We start from the raw sequence: 27,729 nt of genomic DNA, 5'->3' as shown, positions 1-27,729 counted from the left end.
TATTTAATTGCAATGACTGCCTATCAGTTTCTTCTGATTTGGTTGCTCGCATTGCCTCTTTGACCAGTGAAGTGAGAGAACTAAAAGTCTTAATAAACTCATCTTTATGTGCTGAAGTGCGAGAGATAAAAAAAACAGTGGAGAAAAACAACAAACCTCCAAGCAAAGAAGTTCATCAACAAAATGCAAATCATTATTCTGAGACCAGTGGTAGCGATGTTGTTGGTACTGTCCAAAGTCTTATTATACCAGTTACATCTACAGGTGCACAAGCCATGAACAAGCCGAGCTCGCAACATGTTGTTTCATATGCACCATCGGTTTCGTCAGTGAGTACAAATGATGTTAATGCAGTAAACAATAGGAATGAAATGTTCGAACCAAACCATCAAGCAAGTATGGGTTGGGAAACTGTTCAAAGGCGTAGACGAAAAGGGGGCAAAGTCATATTCGGTGAAAATAATGTACCTAATGATTTGGAAGTGGTGGCGACCAAGAAATGGATTCATATATCAAAGTTTAAGCCAACTGTTTCATGCGATCAAATTATCAATTATATTGCTGCCAACTCCAACATTGATAAAGCTAATATTGAATGCTATAAATTAGTAAAGAAAGACGCTAATTTAAGTGAATTAAAAAGTGTTAATTTTAAGCTGGGTGTAGTATCTAGTTTTTATAATGATATTTTTAACTCTAAATTGTGGCCTACCGATATCAGGGTACGTCCGTTTAAAAATTTTCAAAAAAGGGAAATACAACCCTTAGTTCAGTAGTAGATGCTGCACATAATCTAAAAGTGTTTTATCAAAATATGTCAGGTATTCGCACAAAGGCCAATGAAATCATGAATTTTACGTCCCAATGTGACTTTGATTTAATTCTCATTGTTGAGACCTGGCTTAATTCCGACTTTTATGATGCCGAATTTTTCGACATGAATTTGTTTAATGTATATCGGAAGGATAGAAATGCTTATCGTACAGGATTATCCCGGGGTGGGGGTGTTCTTATTGCTGTAAAATCTAAATATAAATCCTATTTATGTAAAATTGATGATGATGATGGTCTTTTGGATCAAATTGCACTATATGTAATTGGATTTAATCAAAAACTGTTAATATCTCTATCGTATATACCTCCTGGAAGTCATGATAATATCTATTCTAAACATGTCTCTAATATTGTTAATTTGGAAGAGAATATGTGTTCTGATACTAATTTATGTGTAATGGGAGATTTTAATTTATCAAGTATTTGTTGGACCATGATGAACGACAATTATTTTTTAACGCCTAGTAATGTTAATAAAGGGTTTGAAGTTAATTTTATCGATGCGTTATTGAGCGTTGGTTTGGTTCAAATTAATCATATTGCTAATAAAATGCGTCGATTTCTTGATTTAATTTTTGTATCACGCGACTGCAATTTCAAAATATATGAATGTTTGATTCCAGTATCTCCTCCAAGTGTTCATCATGTTCCTACAATTATAGAAATGGAATGTTTTATGTACATCCCAAATGATACTTCTGAGTGTTTCAATTTTAATTACAACGCATGTAACTTTGATGTGCTAAATTCGATGCTTTCATCTATAAATTGGGTATCGATGTTTCCTACGTGTGAACCATCTAATTGTTATGATATTTTTCTGGCAAAGGTTTTAGACATTCTTAAATTGAATGTTCCTCTAAAGAAGAAAAAGCCCTATAAGCTTCCATGGTATACTAAAGGCCTAAAAAAACTAAAAAATCTGCGCAATAAATTCCATAATCGATTCATTAAATCTGGTAATCTGGAAGAGCAAGTCAAATTTTTACATTATCAAAAAGAATTTAATTTTTTAAACAAATTTCTTTATAAACAATACATTCTTTCTAAAGAGAATGAAATTAAAGTAAATGTTAAACATTTTTGGTCGTTTGTGAAGTCTAAGAAGAAACCTTCAGATATCCCATCTACTGTTCAATATAACAGTTGCATCTCGCAGTCTGGCCATGATGTAGTAAACATGTTTGCTAATTTTTTCCAATCTAATTTTGAGCAGCCTTCCACTTGTAATATGACGCTACCATGTTCTTATTCAGCCATAAATTTGGGAAGTATTTATATCTGTGAGGATGATGTTTTTGAAGCTATTGGTGCAATTAAAAATAGCTATAAAAGTGATGCTGATGGTCTTTGTGCTTATTTCTTAAAAAGTTGCTGTTTTAGCATTGTTTCCGTTTTGACTTTTATATTTCGCCTATCTCTTAAGAAAGGTATTTTTATAGCCAAGTGGAAGATAGCATCAATTACTCCTGTATTTAAAGAGGGTAGAAAAGATGATGTTACATGTTACAGGCCAATATCAAAACTTTCGTGTGTTTCGAAAATATTTGAAAATATCATTTTCAAAAAATTATTTTTTCTTTGCAAGTCTACTATCTCTCCTTACCAGCATGGGTTTTTTTCGGGTAGATCTACCACATCGAATTTAACATTATTTACAGATTACTGTATGACCGCCCTCGAGCGAGGTAAACAAGTAGAAGTTATTTACACTGACTTAAGCAAAGCTTTTGATAAAGTTTCGCATAGTATTTTACTTGCTAAGTTACAGAATCTAGGTTTGCATTCAAATTTTCTAAAATGGATTCATTCATATCTAACTAACAGAGTGTGTAAAGTTAAAGTTGAAGGATACGTGTCTCAGCCATATTTTCAGACATCGGGAGTACCTCAGGGTAGCATCCTTGGCCCACTTCTTTTTAACTTATTTATCAATGACATCTCTTCATGTTTTTCGCATTCCAATTTTCTTTTGTATGCTGATGACTTGAAATTTTTTACTAAAATTGAGTCTCTACAAGATATAAATAATTTGCAAGTTGATTTAGATAACTTAGTCATGTGGTGCAACATCAATAAGCTTTTTTTGAACCTTTCAAAATGTTTTCACGTTTCTTATTTTAGATCACTTAATCCCATTCAACCAACCTTCAAAATTGGCAGCCACAATCTTACTAAGCTAACTTCCATTCGTGATCTAGGCATTATATTTGATACATCACTATCATTTATTCCACATATAGACCACATTATTCCTGAGGCCTACAAGGTTTTTGCATTTATCAAAAGAAATTGTGCGGAATTTTCTGATCCTAATACCGCAAAATTAATTTATACGGCATTTGTTAGGTCTAAACTAGAATACGCTTCAATTGTTTGGGATCCTCAATGTAGTGCTCACATTGTTCGCATTGAGAGAATTCAAAAAAACTTTACAAAGTTTGCCCTTAAAAACTTATTTCCTGCTCAGATGCCTCCATATAGATCTAGATTTTTGTTACTTGGCTTGCAATCCTTAGAATCTCGTAGAAAATATCAATCGGCTTGCTTCATATTTGACTTGCTTAATAATAATATTGATTCACCGGATTTGTTGTCTTTAGTTCCAACATTTGTTCCTCCAAGAAGCTTACGAGTTGTAAATTTGTTTGACATACCGTTCCACCGCACCAACTATGCGAGAAATGGGCCTTTAACACGAACTTTTTTGAATTTAAATTTTATCAACAACAGGCTTCAAAGGGAGTCAAAACCATGTATTGATTTTAGCACATCAAAAGAAATTTTTAGATCCATTTTATATTATATATTTTTGTAGTATGCACCTCTTTATTATCATACATTACTATTTAAACATTTGTTACGGAAGTCATCTTAGTCTGTAAGGATATTTGTTCCATTGACTAATAAACAAATAAACATTTGATGATATCAGGCAAATACCTTTTATTTAAGCCCCATATTCTCATGATCAGTAAATAAGTTCTGTTTGGGGGGTGTTTTGGGGTAGAGGTGGACCCCCAGAAACGTGATTCCACATATGGATATTAGATTCGTATTCTACTCGCAAATACCTTTCATTTGAGTCCCATATGGCCATGGTCGGTAAATATGTCCGATTTAAGGGAGTTTTGGGGGTTGGGGTGGTCCCCCTTACACTTGATCCGATATCAGATACATTTTCCTATCCTAATTACCTTTCATTTGAGTCCCATAGAGATAATAGCTAAAAAATCAACCTTTATATGGGAGCTATATCTTAAGCTGGACCGATTATATTGGGACGTCAAACAAAATACTTCTTGGATAATTTGATAAAGATCGGACCAAAACTGTGGGTTCTACAGGCTTAAAAGGCCATATCGTATAAAATATATATTTATATAGGAGCTACATATTAATATGATCCGATGTTAATGAAATTTTGCACACGTACTGGGAATTCAAATAAAACACCTCGTCCTAAATATTGTGAAGATCGAACCAAAATTGTGTATATGGGAGCTGTTTCTAAATCAGGACCGATTTTGATGAAATTTCGCACACGCATTGGAACGACAAATAAAACATCTCGTGCTACATTTTTAATTAGCGGACCAATATTACGGCTACTACAATCTAAAAAGGCCTTATCGGCTGAAAGATATATATGGGAGCTGTATATAAACGTATATAAATCTGAACCAGTTTTTTTTTAAATCAATAGCGTTTATCCTTGAAGCAAAAAAAGGAAATGTGAAAAATGTTAATCAATTATTTCACTGAAATTTGGAACAGTGCGTTGTACTAGGTCCTTCGGTATTTGAACGGGGTATGGTTCAGATCGAATATGGTCGACATCAAACCACATTTAGATATAGCTGGCATATACACTGATCTGCGGATTTAGGATCATAAACCCATTAAATCTTCATTTATTGTCTAAACTCGCTGAAATTCGGACAATTGAGTTGTAGTAGTATATCCGATACTTGAACTAGGTATGGTTCAGATCGGACCATATTTGGATATAAATAGATGCCATATGAACCGAACTGCGGATTTAGGGACCTAAGCCCTTGAGTTGGACAAAGCCACTTGATATCCGTACAGAGTATGGTCCACATCAGACCACATTTGGATATAGCTGCTATAAAGATGGATCTTCTAAATAAGGGGCTTAAGTGCGTAAAAGGTGCATTTATTTATCGATTCCGCTGAAATTTGTAACATTGAAATGGATAGGGCCCCCTGATATCCGAACCAAGTATGGTCCACATGAAATCACATTTAATATAGCTGCCATAGACCGATCTGCCGGTTTAGGGTCTAAAGCATATAAGGGGAGCATATATTACCCGATTTGACTCAAATCAGAAACAGTGAGTTGCAGCAGGACACCCGATATCCGAACGAAGTATGGTGGACAAAAAGGGTCTTACGGTCATTTATTAACCGCTTTCTCTGAAATTTAAATCTATAACCTGTATAAGACCTCTCGGTATCTGAACCAAATATGTCCAGTTCGACTTAATATGAATATAGTAGAGTTATAATGTAAAAGGATATTAAATATATCAATGGTGATGGGTATTTAAAGTTCGACACGGCCGAACATAATGCGCTTTTACTTGCTCCAAGTCACAGAAAACAAAACAAAAGATGGTCGTATGGCAAAACGTTCTGAGTACAATAATGATAGAAAATCTGTAAATGCCCAATGGCAGCTCTTGGTATTACCTAGCAGCCCTTGTAAGCATCTTTGTTATATCCAACATAATGGGAAGTATACTAATCTAGTCATTCAGTTTGTAACACCTCGAAATATGCGAAACATGCAAATATATTCTTGATTGTCATGATATTTTAAGCCGACCTAGCCATGTCTGTCCGTCCGTCTGTCGAAAGCACGCGAGCTTTCGAAGGAGTAAAGCAAGGCGAAAATACCTTGGAGAAAATACTGAAGTAGTGGTCCCTCGGCTAAACAGAAGAAAGGCGCATTGGGATAAATATCGGCACAAATTCTGCACCACTATCCCTTCTAGACTAGAAAAGGAAGTGGAAACTACGGAGGATATAGACATAGTGGTCAAGCGGATCACAAAGGCTCTGAATGACTCGCTTGTGTCAGCATGCCCTAGTGCCAAGCCATGGGGCAAACAGCGACCGCCATGGTGGACCCCAGAGCTGGTTTGTCTAAGGAAGGACTGCAGAAAACTCTTCAACAGAGCAAAAGCCACAAGAGCACCACACTGAGCTAAAACAAGTAAAAAGGTGTTAAGTTCGGCCGGGCCGAACTTTGGATACCCACCACCTCGGGTATATATATAAACCACCTTTCGTCAAATCCGGGGAAAAATGTATACCTTATGACCCCTAGCACCTATATAGAAATATGTTCCCATTTGGACCAAATACTAATAAGTAGAAGTCATTGTTCAACTGTGTAAAACAAAATTTTGCTCTTTCTAGTAGCTATATCTACAAATAAACCGCTCTGAACCATAAACGACACGGACGCCAAAAAGCCTAGCATACGTCACTGAGTCAAATTTCAGTGAAATCGGATTATAAAAGCGCCTTTTATTGGGCCAAGGCTTTTCATCGAGATATGGGTCTATATCGCAGCTATAGCCAAACCGGGACCGATTTCGACCAAGTTGCAGATACATGACGAAGAGTCTAACACAACTCACTGTCCCAAATTTCGGCGAAATCGGACAATAAATGCGCCTTTTATGGCCCCAAAACCATAAATCAAGAGATCGGTCTATATTGCAGCTATATCCAAATCTGGACCCATCTGAGCCAAATTGAAAAATAATATCGAAAGTTTTATCACAACTCACTGTCCCAAATTTCGGCGACATCGGACAATAAATGCGTTTTTTATGGGCTCAAAACCTGAAAGCAAAACCTGAAAAGAGATCGGTCTATTTGGCAGCTATATCCAAATCTGAACCGATCTGAGCCAAATTGACAAAGCATGTCGAAGGGCCTAAGACAACTCACTGTCCCAAATTTCAGCAAAATCTGATAATAAATGTGGCTTTTATGGGTCTAAGACCCTAAATCGGAGGATCGGTCTATATGGCAGCAATATCCAAAACTGAACCGATCTGAGCCAAATTGACAAAGGATGTCGAAGGGCGTAAAACAACTCACTGTCCCAAATTTCAGCAAAATCGGATAATAAATGTGGGTTTTTATGGGTCTAAGACCCTAAATCGGAGGATCGGTCTATATGGCAGCTATATCCAAAACTGGACCGATCTGGGCCAAATTGGCGAAGGATGTCGAAGGGCCTAAGACAACTCACTGTCCCAAATTTCAGCAAAATCGGATAATAAATGTGGCTTTTATGGGCCTAAGACCCTAAATCGGCGGATCTGTCTATATGGGGGCTATATCTTAACCTTACTTAACCTGCTTATGGACAAAAAAAAAGAATCTGTGCAAAGTTTCAGCTCAATATCTCAATTTTTGAAGACTGTAGCTTGATTTCAACGGACAGACGGACAGACGGACGGACATGTCTAGATCGTCTTAGATTTTTACGGTGATCAAGAATATATATACTTTATAGCGTCGGAGATGGATATTTCGATGTGTTGCAAACGGAATGACAAAATGAATATACCCCCATCCTTCGGTGGTTGGAATAAAAATATAATGGCGAACTGAGAAAGACTCAGAACAAATCCTGGGCAGAATTCTGCAGTTCCGTGGAGAATACATCTGAGGCCTCTAGGTTAAGGAAGATTCTATCCGCGAGACTAATTACGGTGGGGTATATCTAGAAGTCGAGAATGTATGGACAATGTCTAGTGGGGAAACACTAGAACTGCTCGTTGATACACATTTCCCGGGAAATTCTCCAACAGACAACGTGGCGCCAGAAGAGGTTGCCACTGATATGCATTCGTCAGAGGCAATTAGGGAAATTGTGTCTGAGCCGAAATTCCTTTGGGGGATAAGAAGTTTCGACTCCTTTAAGTCGCCAGGCCCTGATGATGTATCACCGGTTGAATTACAAGCTGTGTCTGATAGACTGGTTCCCTGGCATAGGGAGATATACTCTGCTTGTATCAGAATGTCATATATGCCTGTGGGATGGAGGGACACGAAGGTCATTTCGTCATTCCGAAAGCAGAAAAACCCTACCACACGAAAGCGAAAGATTTTCGTCCTACTGTCATCCTTTTTGCTGAAAACTCTTGAGAAGTTGATAGAAACATATCTTAGGGAAAAGATCCCTGGAGATCGCCTGTCTCGGCAGCAGCATGAATATAGTAAAGGCAAATCCACTGAAACAGCCCTTCACGACCTAGTCGGCTACATAGAGGTTCTCTCGCTGTCAAGGAATATACAATGGCAGCATTTCTTGACATTGAAGGTGCTTTCAATAATGTAAAACTGACGGTAATCATGAAGGAGTTGGAGTTTCTAGGCATCAACTCTACCGTAAGAAAGTTTGTTTTTAACATACGTACTAAAAGATGCATTACGGCAGGCTTGGGATCTGTGTATTTAAAAAGATGGTTCAGCAGAGGAACACCTCAAGGAGGTGTACTGTCTCCTCTACTTTGGAATATAGCCATTAACAATATATTATTGTCTCTGGTGGAAAAAGGCATAAAAGTGGTCGCGTGTGCTTATGGCATGGCAATTGCGGTTAGGGGAAAGTTTCCCAGCACTCTAAGAGTTATACTTCAGGAAGCTCTACGTGCAATAGCAAAGTGGGCTACCGAAAGTGGTCTGGGTATAAATCCCTGAAATACAGAAGTAGTTCTTTTCAGCAGGAGATACAAGTTGCCTACAGTGAAACCTGTCTCCTTGGGTGGAGAGAATGTTTCATTTACAAAAATCGCAAAATACCTGGGTGATTTGCTGGACAGGAAATTGAACTTCAAATCCAAAATTTTGGAATGGGCAAGAAAGGCCACTCTTGCCCTAAACACCTGTAAGAGAGCCATTGACAAAATTTGAGAATTTAAACCGCGTGACATGCATTGGGTATGTACTGCAGTTGTCAGACCTATTATGCTATATGGTGTTGTGGTCTGGTGGACGGCGCTTCAAAAATCCACCTACTGCTCAATACTTAACCGGATCCTATGGATGGCTTGTTTGTGCATCACAGCCGCACTGACGACGACACCATCAGATGCACTGAATTTAATGCTACATCTTATGCCTCTGAACATTGTGGGTACCCAAATTGCAGCGACCACTGCCGTGAGGTTAAGGGAGCTTTCTCATTGGTCATGTGGAGGCTACGGACACTGCGTTATCCTTGATTACACCCTACCTTAGCCGCTTTTTGATAAAAATTACTGTACCACTATTCCTGACTGAATCGATTGGAACTACGATATCCTTGGTAACAGAAGTTACATAGACTTCTATACGGATGGTTCCAAACTAGGTGGGCATTGAGGTTTACTCTATAGGTCTAGAACCGGTCATATCGAAGAGATTACCCGACAACTGAACTGTGTATCAAGCAGAGATGCTTGCAATTAAGGAAGTGGTGGAATGGCTAAGATATAATGTCATTACGACGATTGGCTTAAATATCTTCTCAGACAGCCAGGCAGCCATTAAATCCCTGAAGAACGTATTTCTAAATAACCGCCCTGAATGAAAAACCGACCTCGACTGTGGCAGATCTCTCAACGAGATGGCTGAACAGTTCATAATTCATATGTTCTGGTTGCCGGGCCACAGAGATATCCCAGGGAATTCTAAAGCAGACGAGCGTGTGTCCCGCACTAGCAGTTAGAAAGAGTTCCACTTTAGGTTCTAATTTCTTTGAGAACCTGTCTGATTTAGCGGATGTGAACATTTGCAAGTTATTAGGCTTTTTATAGCGAAATGGTTAGTTCAACGATAGGAACTAGAAGACATCTTCCTTCTTCGGTTCCTGTGGCATCACAATGGACGAAAACGTCTAAGTGACGTGACGTTTTCCACTTAAACCTAACCTAACCTATGTCGGTAAGGATTGTAAATTGGCCATATCGGTTCATGTTTTGGTATAGCTGTCATATATACCAATCTTGGATTTTGACTTTTTAAGCCTCTAGAGGGCGCAATTCTCTTTCGATTTGGCAGACATTTTTGTGCAGCGGCTTCTCCCAAGACCTTCAACATACGTGTTTAATATGGTGTGTGTAAATCGATCTATAGCCGATTATACTTCTTGAGCCCCTACAAGGCGCAACTCTTATTCCAATGGACTGAAATATTACCCAATGACTTCTACTAAGGTCATAATCATTCAATTCATATATGGTCCGAAAGGGACTATAACTTGATAGAGCTCCAATAGCATAACAAATCTTATCCATTATTCTTCGTTTGGGATTTAGGATTCGGCCCGAACATACCACGCTCTTACTTGTTTTCTCTTTTTGGCCCTAATAAGCGATACACTGAATATTATGATGATCGGTTAACGACAACACGTGCCGCAACGGCATTCAAATTGTAGGATTTTACGTCTTACAATTTAATTTAAGAACAAAGTAAACATTTATATGGCATTTATTGTTACCTAAATACAAGTTACACCAAGAACTCCTTGTTCGACCTAGCCATGTCCGTCTGGGGGTAAATCTGCCCGTCTTTGTAATCAAGGTGTAAGTAGCATTTGTTATCCAATCATCACGAAGTTTTGCACTTTTGTGGCCTAAGAACAAACGCTTGGTGAAAATCGGTTCACATTTGAATATTGTTCACATATTTTATTGGGTTGCCCAAAAAGTAATTGCGGATTTTTTAAAAGAAAGTAAATGCATTTTTAATAAAACTTAGAATGAACTTTAATCAAATATACTTTTTTTACACTTTTTTTCTAAAGCAAGCTAAAAGTAACAGCTGATAACTGACAGAAGAAAGAATGCAATTACAGAGTCACAAGCTGTGAAAAAATTTGTCTACGCCGACTATATGAAAAATCCGCAATTACTTTTTGGGCAACCCAATATATATAAAATTGAATTTGTGTTTGTCGGTTTGTTTGTTTGTTCCGTATGGACTCAAAAACGGCTGAACCGATTACATTGAATTTTTACAGATTGTGTAGGTTGGTCTTGAAGGAAACATAGGCTATATCATTTTTTTAATATCGGACGGGGGGCGGACCCTCCCCCTTACCCCAAAAGTACTACCCAAAAATAAAAGTGGACCGATCGGGACAATATCGGACTCAAATGAAAGGTATTCAGGAGTAGAGAACGAGTTTGAAATTAAAAATTGGGTCCAAATAACTGGGGGCCGCCTCAACCCCAAAACCCCCTAAAATAGGGCGATCATGACAATATGGGACTTAAACGAAAGGTATTCGGGAATAGATTGTGAATATGGTCATGAAGGAGAAATAGGCTTTATAGTTTATTGATTTCGGATGGAAGATAGGCTTTATAGTTTATTGATTTCGGAGGGGCGCGGACCCTCCCCCTTTGCCCAAAACAACCACCCAAAATTAAAGGTGGACCCCATCAGGACAATATGGTTATCAAATGAAAGGTATTGGAAAATACGATACGAATATGGTTTTAAAATTTGGATCTAAGTACCCATCGGGCCGCCCCAACCCTAAAATTTCCCCAAACAGACATATTGGGCGTTCATGTCAAATGAAAGGTATTCGGGATCGGGACCCCCTATACTTCGGATCGAAGTATAGGGGGTCCCCCTCCCACCAAACTTTTAATGGGCATATGACCCATCGTGACTATATGGGAACCGGTTTTTTTGTGTGTTCCGTGGCATCAAAAACGGCTGAAACGATTTTCTTAAAAATTTCCCAGATTGTGTAAGTTTTTCTGGAAGGAAACATAAGCTACATAAGTTTTAGATATTGGATGGAGGCGGTCCCTCCCTCTTACCCCAACAACGCCATCCAAAATCAAAAGTGGAACGATAGGCACAATATGGGTATCACATTAAAGGTAATGGAGACTAGAAAGCGAATATCGTATTAAAATTGGGGTCCAAGTGCCCAGAGGGCCTCCCCAATCCCCGACGTTCATGTCAATATGGGCCTCAAATGAAAAGCATTGGACAGTAGATTACAAATATGGCATAACAAATTAGGTCCAATTAATGGGACATCGCCCCACTCCCAAGTACCCCCAAATGGGCATATTAGCCGACCATGTCTATTTGAGACTCTAATGAAAGATATTTAGGAGTAGATTACGAATATAACGTCAAAATATGAGTTCAAGCCTTGGTGACGCATTTCTTTCCAAAAATAAGTCAAATTGGATGATTGACCCATTATGACAATATGGGACTCAAATGAAAGGTATTTGAGAGTAGAAAACGAATTTTATATCCAATTTTAAGCCAAGTGTTTGGTGGTACGTCCTAAACTGAACTTCATTTCCGATTATGGCAATATGGAGCTCAAATCAACGGTATTTGGATGTAAAGAACGAATTTGATGTCCATTTTCAGGGCAAAATGCCAGTGGCCGCCCCAGCCCCAAAACACCCTTTAAACATTTCATATTTACTGACCATGGCAATATGGGGCTCACATTAAATGGATTTGGGAGTGCAGCACGAATTTGATATCCATATTTGAGTCGAAATGTCGAGTGGCATCCCTCCCCTAATAAGCACTTTTCATTACCCTCATTTTCAAAACCACCAGATCTCGGAGATTGGTAATTCGTTCGTTCGATTTTTTTCGCACTCTCACAGTCAAAACAAAACATGGTTCTATTGTTGGGGTCGGGTGCCTCGAGGGCCGTCCAAAACCCGCCAAATGGGTATATAGACCAATCACGGCAATATAGAGCTCAAACAAAAGGTGCTTGAGAGAAAACAAGTATAAAGGCGTTAAGTTCGGCCGGGCCAAACTTAGGATACCCACCACCTCGGGTATATATGTAAACCACCTTTCATCAAAATTCGGCGAAAATTTTATACCTTATGTCCCATATCAGTTATATCCAAATATGTTCCGATTTGGACCAAATACTAATAAGTACATTAGCTATATCTAAAAATAAACCGATCTGAACCATATACGACACGGATGTCGAAAAGCCTAACATAAGTCACTGTATCAAATTTCAGTGAAATCGGATTATAAATGCGCCTTTTAAATTGAGATATCGGTCTACATGGCATGTCGAAGAGCCTTACACAAAGCACTTTCCCAAATTTCGTCGAAATCGGACAAAAATGGGCTCTTTTATGGGCCCAAAACTTTAAATCGAGATATCGGTCTATATGGCAGCTATATTCAAATCAGGACCGATCTGGGCAAAATTGAAGAAGGACGTCGAAGAGCCTAACTAAGCTCACCGTCTCAAATTTCAGCGACATCGGGCAATAAATGCGTTTTTTATGGCCCCAAAACCTAAAACCTAGATATCGGTCTGTATGGCAGCTATATCCAAATCTGGACCGATCTGTGCGATATTGCAGAAGTATGTCAAGGGACTTAACTAAACTCGCTGTCCCAAATTTCGGCGATACCGGACAATAAATGTGCATTTTATGGGCACAAAACCATAAATCAAGAAATCGGTCAATATGGCAGCTATATCCAAATCTGGACCGATCTAGGCCAAATTGACAAAGGATGTCGATGGACCTAACGCAATTTACTGTCCAAATTTCATCAAAATTGGATAATAAATGTGACTTTTGTGGGCCTAAGACCCTAAATCGGAGGATCGGTATATATGGCAGCTATATACAAATCTGAACCGATCTGGGTCAAATTAATGAAGAATGTCGGAGGGCCTAACACAACTCACTGTCTTAAATTTAAGCGAAATCGGATAATAAATGTGGTTTTTATGGACCTTAGACCCTAAATCGGCGAATCGGTCTATATGGGGGCTATATCGAGATATAGTCCGATATAGCCCATCATCGAACTTCATCTGCTTATGAACAAAAAAAGAATCTGTGCAAAATTTCAGCTCGATATCTCCATTTTTAGAGACTGTATCGTGATTTCAACAGACAGAAGGACAGACGGACGGACATGTCTAGATCGTCTTAGATTTTTACGCTGATCAAGAATATATATACTTTATAGGGTCGGAAATGGATATTTCGATATGTATCAAACGAAATGACAAAATGAATATACCCCCATCCTTCGGTGGTGGGTATAAAAATGATTATACCCCCATCCTTCGGTGGTGGGTATAAAAAAACGAATTTGATATCCAATTGAAGAGCCATGTGTTTGGGGAACTGCCCCACCCGGCAAAACTTTTTATACCCTCCACCAAAGGATGGGTATACTAATTTCGTCATTCTGTTTGTAATACCCCGAAATATGCGCCTAAGACCCATAAGTATATATATTCTTGATGACATTTTAAGTCGAACTAGCCATGTCAGTCCGTCTGTCTGTCGACAGCACTCTTACTTTCGAAGGAGTAAAGCTAGGCGCTTGAAATTTTGCACAAATACTTTTTCTTAGTATAGGTCAGTTGGGATTTTAAATGGGCCATATCGGCCATGTTTCGATAAAGCTGCCATATAAACCGATCTTGGGTCTAGGTTTCTAGAGGGCGCAATTATAGTCCGATTTGCACGTGGTGTATGGTTCAAACCCATCATTAGTTTTGATTTCTTCAACTTTTAGATGGAGCAATTCTCATCCGATTTGGCTGTAATTTTGCACGTGTTTTGGTATCACTTCCAACAACTGAGCTAAGTATGGTCGAAATCGGTCTCCAACATGGTCTCCAACCAAATCGGAAAAAATTGCGGCTTGTAAGGGCTCAAGAAGTCAAATCGGGAGATCGGTTTATATGGGAGCTATATCTAAATTTGAACCGATATGATCCATTTGCCACCCCCAAAGACCAACTTCAATTATGAAGTTTCTGTGCAAAATTTCAAGCGGCTGGCATGACGCGTTCGACAGCCATCGTGATTTCGACAGACGGACGGACGGACATGGCTAGATCGACTCAAAATGTCAAGACGTTCAAGTATATATATATATATAGTTTATGGGGTCTTAGACACATATATCGAGTGTTACAAACAAAATGACTAGATTAGTATACCCCCATCCCCAACAAGTAAAAACATGTGGATACCCACCACCGTGGATAAATGAACCATCCTCTTTATAACAACTCCACTACCATATCCATAGTAATATGCAAATGGGGGTTATCTGTCTGTATATATGGTAGCTATCTCAAAATATTGTGCGATCTTACCCATATTTGAGTCGGCTGTCGGGAGGCTTAAAACAACTCACTGCTTCAAATTTCATTGAAAGTGGAAAATAAATGCGTCTGTTAAACCGGCAGATCGGTCTATGGCAGCTATATTAAATGTGATTTCATGTGGACCATACTTGGTTCGGATATCAGGGGGCCCTATCCATTTCAATGTTACAAATTTCAGCGGAATCGAATAATAAATGCACCTTTTACGCACTTCAGCCCCTTATTTAGAAGATCCATCTTTATAGCAGCTATATCCAAATGTGGTCTGATGTGGACCATAATCGGATATCAAGTGGCCTTGTCCAACTCAAGGGCTTAGGTCCCTATATCTGCAGTTCGGTTCATATGGCATCTATATCCAAATATGGTCCGATCTGAACCATACCTAGTTCAAGTATCGGATATACTACTACAACTCAATTGTCCGAATTTCAGCGAGTTTAGACAATAAATGAAGATTTAATGGGTTTATGATCCTGAATCCGCAGATCAGTGTATATGCCAGCTATATCTAAATGTGGTTTGATGTTGACCATATTCGATCTGAACCATACCCCGTTCAAATGCCGGTGGACCTAGTACAACTCACTGTTCCCAATTTCAGTGAAATAATGATTAACATTTTTCACATTTCCTTTTTTTGCTTCAAGGATAAACGCTATTGATTTTGAAAAAACTGGTTCAGATTTACATACATTTATATACAGCTCCCATATATATCTTTCATCCGATAAGGCCTTTTTAGATTGTAGTAGCCGTAATATTGGTCCGCTAATTAAAAATTTAGCACGAGATGTTTTATTTGTCGTTCCAATGCGTGTGCGAAATTTCATCAAAATCGGTCCTGATTTAGAAACAGCTCCCATATACACAATTTTGGTTCGATCTTCACAATATTTAGGACGAGGTGTTTTATTTGAATTCCCAGTACGTGTGCAAAATTTCATTAACATCGGATCATATTAATATGTAGCTCCTGTATATATATTTTATACGATATTTCCTTTTAAGCCTGTAGAACCCACAGTTTTGGTCCGATCTTTATCAAATTATCCAAGAAGTATTTTGTTTGACGTCCCCATATAATCGGTCCAGCTTAAGATATAGCTCCCATATAAAGGTTGATTTTTTAGCTATTATCTCTTTGGCTAAACAGCTCACTCACGTTTCGTGTTTTGTTTCACCGTCCAAACATCTTCAGTTTGGTCTATAATTTAACCATGAATCGTCTTACAAACGAACAGCGCTTGCAAATTATTGAATTTTATTATCAAAATGCGTGCTCTGTTAAGAAAGCTCATCGCGCGCCTCTTCCATTCAGCGACGAAGCTCATTTTCGGCTCAATGGTTACGTAAATCAGCAGAATTTTCGATTTTAGGGTGAAGATCAACCAGAAGCATTGCAAGAGCTATCAAAGCATCCAGAAAAAGTCACAAAAGTTTGGTGCGGTTTATGGGATGGTGGCATCATTGGAACGTACTTCTTCAAAGATGATGCGAATCGTAAACGTACCTGTGAATGGTTAGCGCTGTCGTGAAATTTTATTCAACTTTTCTTTACCCGAATTGCAAGAGTTTGACTTGCATAACATGTGGTTTCAATAAGGCACATGCCACACAGCATGCCGAACAATGGACAATGGACAATGGAAGGGGCGAGTTCGGGGAAAATTTTATTTCACGTTCGGGAGCGGTCAATTTGCCGCCTAGATCGTGCGATTAAACACCTTTAGACTATTTTTTGTGGGGCTATGTTTAAACGCATTGGAAGACAACTTTGAAGCATTTATTCGTGAGATACCGGCCGAAATGTTGGAAAAAGTATGCTAAACTGGACGAATCGGATAGACCATTCAAGGCGCAGTCACGGTCAACATTTGCATGAAATAATCTCCAAATATTAAATTATAGGGACCGTACTATAGATTCAAATAAAGATTTCATGCATTTTTCTGAATTCTATGTTTTTTGCGAAAAAAAAAAAACTTTCTATAGCTCTCAAAAAATCACCCTTTGCTTTGTAGGGTCGGAAATGGAAGCTTCGTTGTATTGCAAACGGAATGACTAAATGAATATACCCATGGTGGTGGGTATAAAAAATCTACATCAAATTTCATTTTTGGGTTACCAAAGACATGAAATCTGTCAAACTAAATATTTTCCAATGAAATACCTTCGCCACTTTCGGAACGGAGGATATCGAAGGGCGTAAGGCAACGCACTGCCCCAAATTTCATTAAAATCGTATAATAAATATGGATTTTATGGGTCTAAGACCCTAAATCGGAGGATCGGTTTATATGGCAGCTATATCTAAATCTGAACTGATCTGAGCAATATTAACGGAGGATATCGAAGGGCCTAACACAACTCACTGCCCCAAATTTCCGCAAAATCGGAAAATAAATGTGACTTTTAGGGGCCTAAGACCCTAAATCGGCAGATCGGTCTATATGGGGGCTATATCAAGATATAGTCCGATATAGCCCATCTTCGAACTAAACCTGCTTATAGACAAAAAAAGAATCTGTGCAAAATTTCAGCTCAATATCTCTATTTTTAAAGACTGTAGCGTGATTTCAACAGACAGACGGACGGACATGGCTAGATCGTCTTAGATTTTTACGCTGATCAAGAATATATATACTTTATAGGGTCGGAAATGGATATTTCGATGTGTTGCAAACGGAATGACAAAATGAATATACCCCCATCCGTCGGTGGTGGGTATAATAACAGCTGATAACTGACAGAAGAAAGAATGCAATTACAGAGTCACAAGCTGTGAAAAAATTTGTCAACGCCGACTATATGAAAAATCCGCAATTACTTTTTTGGGCAACCCAATATTATATTGTACACACACCTTTGAAGCCAACATGCAACCATGAATCCTAGAAGTTTAGATTATTCGAATTCGATTGTTAGAATTCGGCACAGTAATCTATGTTATGCTTTCCGTCATCTGCGCTCTACATGGTTCCTATCGGAATATATTTGGATATAGCTGCCATATATACCGATCTGCCGGTTTAATGTCTTTGAACCAAAAAAGGCTTTTTTAATACCCGATATCCATATCGACCGATTTGTCGATTTAAGGTCTTGGGCCCATTAAAGTCTCATTTATTATTCGATTTCGCTGAAATTTGCATAGTGTCCTATGTTACGCTTTTAGACATCCGTGGCGTATACGGTTTAAATCGGTCTATATATAAGCATGAACCGTGAATAGTAAATATTAGACCATCCGACGTCCGTGCCGAGTTTACTTCAATTCGAACCATATTTCGATAAAGCTGATATGGGTTCAAAAACTATGCATTTTTCACCGGATTATGGCGAAAGGTGGTTGACATATATACCCGAGGTGGTGGGTACCAAAAGTTCTGCACGACCGAACTTAATGCCCTTATATACCCACAACCCATATTATGGGGGTATACTTATCTAGTCATTCCGTATGGAACACTTCGAAATATTCGTATAAGACCCCATAAAGTACATATGTTCTTGATTGTCTCGCGGATCTGAGTCGATCTAGCCATGTCCGTCCGCCCATCTGTCGGTTTCACGATAGCCGTCGAACACGTAAATCCAGCCGCTTGAAATTTTGCACAGATACTTAATACTGAATTTGGTCGTTGGGGATTGCAAATGGGCCATATCGGTTCAGATTTAGATATAGCTCCCATAAAAACCGATCTCCCGATTTGAGCCCCTGGAAGCCGCTATTTTTGTCCGATTTGCCTGAAATTTTGCACGTGGTGTTCTGTTGTGACTTCCAATAACTATATGAATCTATAACTAATAATATAATAACTTTCTGATTCGATTTAGCCATGGCCGTCTGTGAGTCCATGTATTCTTGTAATCTAGATACAGGTCGTTTTTGTTGTCCAATATTCAAGACATTTTGCAAATATCACTTTTTTGGCTCAAGGACGCTATTGATTTTGGTAAAAATCGGTTCAGATTTAGATATAGCTCCCATATATATGTATCGGCCGATATGCACTTTAATGGCCGTAGCAATTACATTTTTCAACCGATCTGCATAAAATTAGGTACGGATTGTTTTGTTACTGATCTTAACATATCTGCAAGATTTCATCAATATCGGTTTAGTTTGGATATAGCTCCCATATATTTTTATCGCCGGATTTGCACTTATGTGGCCGTGGTAACAACAATTTTCAAATGAATTGTTCGAAAAAAGTCGGTTCATATTAAGATGTAGCTCTCATATACTACAATAATATCTATTGCCAGGATTTATAATTGTAGAGTAGGTGTAGGGTATTATGTAGTCGGCGCCGCCTGACTTTTGCCTTTCCTTACTGTTTTTTGGTTAACTTCGTTTGTTTTCCAGAGTCATTGCTATTCTTCCAAACTATTTAATTTCAAGGTAGTTTGATGATTTCAATGGAAAACAAAATCCAGCATCGAATTATGCTATTGATAAACGATTTTAGACATTTAAAACATTAATCTTTTGTTGTTAAGTTTTATTTACAAGGGAAATCAAGTTCTTAAATTATTCAAATTGCCTTTAACTAATAATGGACTCTAATGTTTTTTATACCCACCACCGAAGGATGGGGGTATATTCATTTTGTCATTCCGTTTGCAACACATCGAAATATCCATTTCCGACCCTATAAAGTATATATATTCTTGGTCAGCGTAAAAATCTAAGACGATCTAGACATGTCCGTCCGTCTGTCCTTCTGTCTGTTGAAATCACGCTACAGCCTTTAAAAATAGAGATATTGAGCTGAAACTTTGCACATATTCTTTTTTTGTTCATAAGCAGGTTAAGTTCGAAGATGGGCTATATCCGACTATATCTTGATATAGCCCCCATATAGACCGATCCGCCGATTTAGGGTCTTAGGCCCATAAAAGCCACATTTATTATCCGATTTTGGTGAAATTTGGGACAGTGAGTCGTGTTAGGCCCTTCGACATCCTCCGTCAATTTGGCTCAGATCGGTCTAGATTTGGATATAGCTGCCATATAGACCGATCCTCCAATTTAGGGTTTTAGGCCCATAAAAGCCACATTTATTATCCGATTTTGCTGAAATTTGGGACAGTGAGTTGTGTTAGACCCTTCGACATCCTCCGTAAATTTGGCTCAGATCGGTTCAGATTTGGATATAGCTGCCATATAGACCGATCTCTCGATTTAAGGTCTTAGGCCCATAAAAGCCACATTTATTATCCGATTTTGCTGAAATTTAGGACAGTGAGTTATCTTAGGCCCTTCGACATCCACCGTCAATTTGGCTCAGATCGGTCTAGATTTGGATATAGCTGCCATATAGACCGATCCTCCAATTTAGGGTTTTAGGCCCATAAAAGCCACATTTATTATCCGATTTTGCTGAAATTTGGGACAGTGAGTTGTGTTAGGCCCTTCGACATCCTTTGTCAATTTGGCTCAGATCGGTTCAGTTTTGGATATTGCTGCCATATAGACCGATCCTCCGATTTAGGGTCTTAGACCCATAAAAGCCACATTTATTATCTGATTTTGCTGAAATTTGGCACGGTGAGTTGTGTTAGGCCCTTGGACATTTTTCTTCAATTTGACCCTGATCGGTTCAGATTTGGATATAGCTGCCATATAGACCGATCTCTCGGTTTAAGGTTTTGGGGCCATAAAAAGCGCACTTATTGTCCGATGTTGCCGAAATTTGGGACAAAGAGTTAAGTTAAGCCCCTCCACTTATTTCTACTATGGGACACAAGGTATGTCCCGAGGTGGTGGGTATCCAAAGTTCGGCCCGGCCGAACTTAACGCCGTTTTAATTGTTTTTACATAATAAAACGCTCATCACAAAAGTAGCTTAACTGTGAGCATTTGATGATATTAAATGATAAAATGCTTAAATATTCAAGAATTATTTGTGATTTTATTAATCAGTGTATAACAAAAACAAAACAATGCAGGAGTAAAATGTTCATTAAAAATCATGATGCGTGCTTGTTGGAGAGGGGGCATTTGTAGTTCTAAACTTTAGTAAATGCTTTTTGTAACTTTTGAAATATTAATATTTAATTAAATTTATAGAAAATGTAATCCTGGCTATTTGTAAATAAGTTCAAGTCGTCCCATAGATTACAAGCATTGCTATAAACATGAGCAATGAGTGATATCTACATATATATGTGTGTTTTTAACTTCACACACTCACACTTTAACCACCCATATCAGTTATGTGACTATGTATATGCATGTGTTTATAATAAAATAAATAGAAATTTTATTTTTAAACTCTGTCTGGTTGTCAAGTGCCAAAGCATAAAATTCAAAATCCAAAATATAAAAAAATCCCCTCACACACTACTAAAAATCTCAAACTGACCCCCGAGCATTATAATCTATGTTTTTTGAAGAGTGTGTGTTGGGTGTGTGTGTGTGCTAGAGCTATATCGGGACCATTTGAATAGCCTATTCAAGCGTAGCCATTTCCCCCATAGGCAGTACATTTGGTCCCTGGTCCATGGTGGTGGTCATCAAAACACTTCCTTCCTTCCATCACTATGCCTATTCTTTTCATTACTAACAAAACAAAAAAATCAAACACAAAAAATCGGTAGATTTAGTATGAATTTGTGGAAGTATTTATATACATCAAAACATCATTTTGTTGTTGCTATAGATTGCCAGCAGTGTAGTCTGCATTGCATTTACATTGCACTTGGCTGCTGAACTACACTGCAGTCGTCAAAATGCATGGCAACCGAATGCAGGTCCGGTCTAAGTGGGTTGTAGTCGTGGTGCGTGCTGGTATGATAGAAAGAGTAGAATAATGCAATATAATACGGTGAAATGTTTTGTCCTACTCGCCTGGGTTGATTGCACTCGCAAAAATGTTAAAAACTCTCTTTTTAGTTTCAATGCATAGTGAGAAGGCAGGGAAGGGTCAAAGCACAATGGAATGAAATAGGAGAAAATGAAAAAAAATATTGTGCAATAAAATTTAAAAAAAAAAAAAATATGACAAAACATAAAAAAAAAAATTAAATTTTTAATATAAATGATCTAAACATCTTAAGAAACGACAAAATTAAAGAAACAAGCAAAAACCTGTTAAGTTCGGCCGTGCCGAACTTTGGATACCCACCACCAAGGATAAAAAAATCATCCTATTACATTATAACTCCATTACTATTGGGTTGCCCAAAAAGTAATTGCGGATTTTTTAAAAGAAAGTAAATGCATTTTTAATAAAACTTAGGATGAACTTTAATCAAATATACTTTTTTTACACATTTTTTCTAAAGCAAGCTAAAAGTAACAGCTGATAACTTACAGAAGAAAGATTGCAATTCCAGAGTCACAAGCTGTGAAAAAATTTGTCAACGCCGACTATATGAAAAATCCGCAATTACTTTTTGGGCAACCCATATATCCGTAATTATATCTTAATAGGTGCTAGTCTCGATCATATTTTATTCAGGTCCCGAGAACTCATACACAAATAACATTTTCAGAAAATAAAACTGCGTTTTATGGAATTAAGCCCCTAAATTGTAAGATCGGTCTATATGACAGATATATCTATATAGTCTGATTTGAACCATATTTAGATGGGATGTCGGGAGGCTTAAAAGAACTGACTGTTTCAAATTTCAATGAAATCGGGTAATAAATAAAGCTTTTATGAGCTTCAGACCCTTTGTCGGCAGATCGGCCTATATAGCAGCTATATCTAAATATAGTCGCATCTGAACATATGGTTCAGGTCGGATATTGGGAGGCTTTCAGCAACTCACTAATAAATACATCTTTTATGGGCTTCAGAAGCTTTATCGGCAAATCGGTCTATATGACAGCTATATCTAAATATAGTCCGATTTAAATCATATTTAGGTTGGATGTCGGGAGGCTTAAAACAACTCATTGTTTCAAACTGCAGCAAAATCGGAAAATAAATAAAGTTTTTATTAACTTTAAACCCTTTATCGGCAGATCGGTCTATATAGCAGATATATCCAAATATTCCCCGATTCGGCCGATTGAAGAATTCAACCAGTGTGCATCAAAGACATATCTGTGCCAAATTTCAGCTTAATATCTCTATTTTTGAAGGCTGTAGAGTCTTACAACAGACAAACGGACAGACATACGGACATCGTTAAATCGTCTTAATTTTACTACGATCCGAAATATATAGACTTTGTAGGGTCGGAAATTAATATTTCGATGTGTTGCAAACGGAACGACTAAATGAATATACCCCCTATGTTGGTGGATATAATAAAAGCTATGTTGGTGGATATATTGGGTTGCCCAAAAAGTAATTGCGGATTTTTCATATAGTCGGCGTTGACAAATTTTTTCACTGTTTGTGACTCTGTAATTGCATTCTTTCTTCTGTCAGTTATCAGCTGTTACTTTTAGCTTGCTTTAGAAAAAATTTACACATATTTACACATATATTTGATTAAAGTTCATTCTAAGTTTTATTAAAATGCATTTACTTTCTTTTAAAAAATCCGCATTTACTTTTTGGGCAACCCAATAATAAAAGTTAAAAAAAAAGTTTTCTTACTTAAAACCAGTAAGGGCAAAAGTCGGGCGGTGCCAACAGTATAATACCCTACACCTACCCTATAAGTACAACGTGGGACCTATATGCAATTCTGAACCAATTTTGATGGACCTCGGCGAGAAAATATTTTCAAACTGTAAGAGCTACGGTTGACAAATGAGAACATTATGGCAAATTATCCAAAATCTGACGAACATATATATGTGAGCTATTAGTAATTCTGAACCAATTTCGAGCAAACTTCTTAGATAATGTGGTAGTCGTCAAGGAAAGCATTGTGCAAAATTCTGGCAAGATTAGTTAAACATTCCGCTTGCAGTGGCTCTTGGGGTGAAAATCTGGCGATATACATATATGACAGCTATATCTAAATCTAGGCTGATTTCTATGAAATTCACCAGTAATATTCAGAGTCATAAGAAAATCCTTCCTGTAAAATTTCAAAAGAATTGGTTAACAAATGATCACTTTTTTGCAATATTTCTCAAAATCGGACGAACATATATATGTGGGAGCTATACCTAAATCTGAACCGATTTCGAGCAAAGTCCTCAGATACTGTGGAAGTCGTCGAGAAAAGCGTTTTGCAAAATTTTGCCAAGATGGGTCAATAAAAGCGCTTGCTGTGACACTAGAAGTTAAAATCGGGCAATATATACATATATATATATATATATATATATATATATATATATATATATATATATATATATATATATATATATATATATATATATATATATGTATGTATGAGACCTATATCTAAATCTTAACCGATTTACATGAAATTCACCAGTAATATTGGGAGTCGAGAAAAAATCCCTCCTGCCAAATTTCGAGAAAAACGACCATTTTACTGCAATATTACTGCAAATCCGACGAACATATATATTGGAGCTTTATCTAAATCTGAACCGATTTTGACACAAAATTGGTGGTAGTCGTCGAGGAAAGCGTTGTGCAATATTTTGGCAAGATTGGTCAATAAATACGCTTGCTGTGACACTAGAAGTTAAAATCTGGCGATATATATATACGAGAGCTATATCTAAGTCTGAACTGATTTCCATGAAATTCATCAGTAATGTCGAGAGTTGTAAAAAAATCCTTCCTGCCCAATTTCGAGAGATTCGGGTAACAAATGACCATTTTATTGCATTATTACTGAAAATCTGACGAACATATACATGGGAGCTATATCCAGATCTGAACTGATTTTTTCCAATTTCAATAGGTTTGTCTCTAAGCCGAAAAACATGCCTGTAACAAATTTGTAGACGATCGGATGAAAACTGCGGCTTGTACTTTGTACACAAATTACTGAAAATCGGACGAACATATATATGGGAGCTATAACTAGATCTAAACCAATTTTTTCCAATTTCAACAGGCTTTGTCTCTAAGCCGAAAAACATGCCTGTAACAAATTTGAAGACGATCGGATGAAAACTGCGGCCTGTACTTTGTACACAAATTAACATGGACAGACGGACGGACAGACAGACAGACAATCGAATCAGAAAGTGATTCTGAGTCGATCGGTATACTTATCAATCGGTCTATCTCTCCTCCTTTTGGGTGTTACAAACAAATTCACTAATTTATAACCCTGTACCACACTAGTGGTGTAGGGTATAACAAGTAAGAGCGTACTAAATTCGGCAGGGCCGAATCTTTCTCTTTGCGCGGTATCTCTTTTTAGGCAAACAAAGAATATTGAATAAGAATTGTTATGCTATTGGAGCTGTATCATGTTATAGTCCGATTCGGACCAAAAATGAATGCTGAACATTGTAGAAAACATTGTGTAATATTTCAGTTCATTCGAATAAGAATTGAGCCTTGTAGGTGCTCAAAAAACAAGATCGGGAGATCGCTTTATATGGGAGCTGTATCAAGCTATTAATCGATTTAGAACATATTAGACACCTATGTTGAAGGTCATGAAAGAAACCATTGTACTCAATTTCTTCCAAATCGGATGAGAATTGCGCCCTCTAGAGGCTCAAGAAGTCAAGATTTGGCAGCTATATAATGTTATATACCGATTTGCGCCGTACTTAGCACAGTTGTTGGAAGTCATAACAAAACACCCCATGCAAAATTTCAGTCAAAACGAACGAGCATTGCTCCCTCTAAAGGCTCAAGAAGTCAAGACCCAAGATCGGTTTATATGGAAGCTATATCAAAACATAGTCCGATTTGAACCATGCTTAGCGCAGTTGTTGAAAGTAATACCAAAACACTACTTTCAAATTTTCAGTCAAATCGGATGAGAATTGCGCCCTCTAGGGGGCTCAAGAAGTCAAGCCCCAAGATCGGTTTATATGACAACTATATCAGGTTATGAACCGATTTGAACCACACTAGGCACAATTGTTGGATATCATAAGAAAACACGTCGTGCAAAATTTCATTCCAATCGGATAAGAAGCGCGCCCTCTAGCGGCTCAAGAAGTCAAGACCCAAGATCGGTTTATATGGCAGCTATATCAAAACATGGACCGATTTGGCCCATTTACAGTCCCAACCGATCTACACTAATAAGAAGTATTTGTGCAAAATTTCAAGCGGCTACCTTTACTCCTTCGAAAGTAAGCGTGATTTCGACAGACAGACGGACGGACATGGCTAGATCGAAATAAAATGTCACGACGATCAAGAATATATATACTTTATGGGGTCTTCGAATATTTCGAGTAGTTACAAACAGAATGACGAAATTAGTATACCCTCATCCGATGGTGGAAGGTATAAAAAAAACAGTAAGGAAAGGCAAAGGTCGGGCGAAGCCGACTATATAATACCCTACACTACCGAGCCTGCGTACTACTTTTAATGCATGTAACTTATGTTGAAGTATAGTTAGCTTTTAATTTTGCATACCTATTGATATATTGAATAGAACCTAGTAAGATTTTCTGATGATAGGGCCTAAATTGTGACTACTAGAGCATTAAAGGCCATATAAAAAGGAAGGTATATATGGGAGCTACATATATCTAAATCTGGACGAACTTTAAAATTTAGCACATGTACTAAAACATCAAATAAAACGCCTCACGCCAAAATCTATCAAGATCAAACCAAAATTGTGGCTTCTATAGCCTTAAAAGTCAATATCGGATATATGGGAGCTAAGCCTAAATCTGAACCGATTTTTATGAAATTTTACACACGTAATTGGAAGTCAAATGAAACATCGCATGAAAAATTTTTCAAAAATCAGACCAAAATGTGGCATCTTTGGCCTTAAACGGCCATATCCGATGTAAGACATATATATGGAAGCTATATCGAAATCTGAACTTATTTTTATGAAATTCCGCACACGTATTAGGACATAAAAAAACATATCGTGCAAAATTTTGTAATGATCAGACTAAAATTGTGGCTTCTATAGCCTTAAAAGTCAATATCGGATGGATATATATGGGAGCTACATCTAAATCTGAACAGATTTTTATGAAATTTTACCCGCATGCTGGAACATCTTATGCAGAAATTTGTAAAGATCGGACAAAAATTTTGGCTTCTATAGCCTTCAAAGGCCATATCGAATGGAAGATATATATGGAGTTATATCTAAATCTAAACCAATTTTTATGTAATTGGTCACACGAATTTAGACATCAAAAGAAATATATCATGCAAAATTTTGTAAAGATTGGATCAAAATTGTGGCTTCTACAGCCTTAATAGGCCATATCAGATGAGAGATATATATAGGAGCTGTATCTAAATCTGAACCAATTTTTTTCAAAATCAATAGCATTCGTCCTTGGGCCAAAGAAGTGACTTGTGCAAAATTTTGTGACAGTCTGACAAAAAACAAGTCTGACAGAAATGTGTGCTAAGGCCGTCCGGGCCGAATCCTATATACCCTCCACCATGGATCGCATTTGTCGTGTTCTTTGCCCAGTATCTCTTTTTAGGCCAACGAAGGATGAAAGAAAACAATTGCTACGCCATTGGAGCTATATCAAGCTATGTTCCGATTCGCAACATAATCGAGTTGAATGTTGGAGACCATAATAGAGTCATTGTGTAAAATTTCAGCCAATTGGAATAAGAATTGGGTCATTTAAAGGCTCAAGATTTAAAATTGGGAGGTCGGTT

This window comes from Stomoxys calcitrans, chromosome 1, assembly GCF_963082655.1.
Source record: "Stomoxys calcitrans chromosome 1, idStoCalc2.1, whole genome shotgun sequence".
Classification (NCBI taxonomy): Eukaryota; Metazoa; Arthropoda; class Insecta; order Diptera; family Muscidae; genus Stomoxys; species Stomoxys calcitrans.
The sequence above is the reverse complement of the archived record's forward strand: the minus strand, read 5'-3'. Positions refer to the sequence as shown.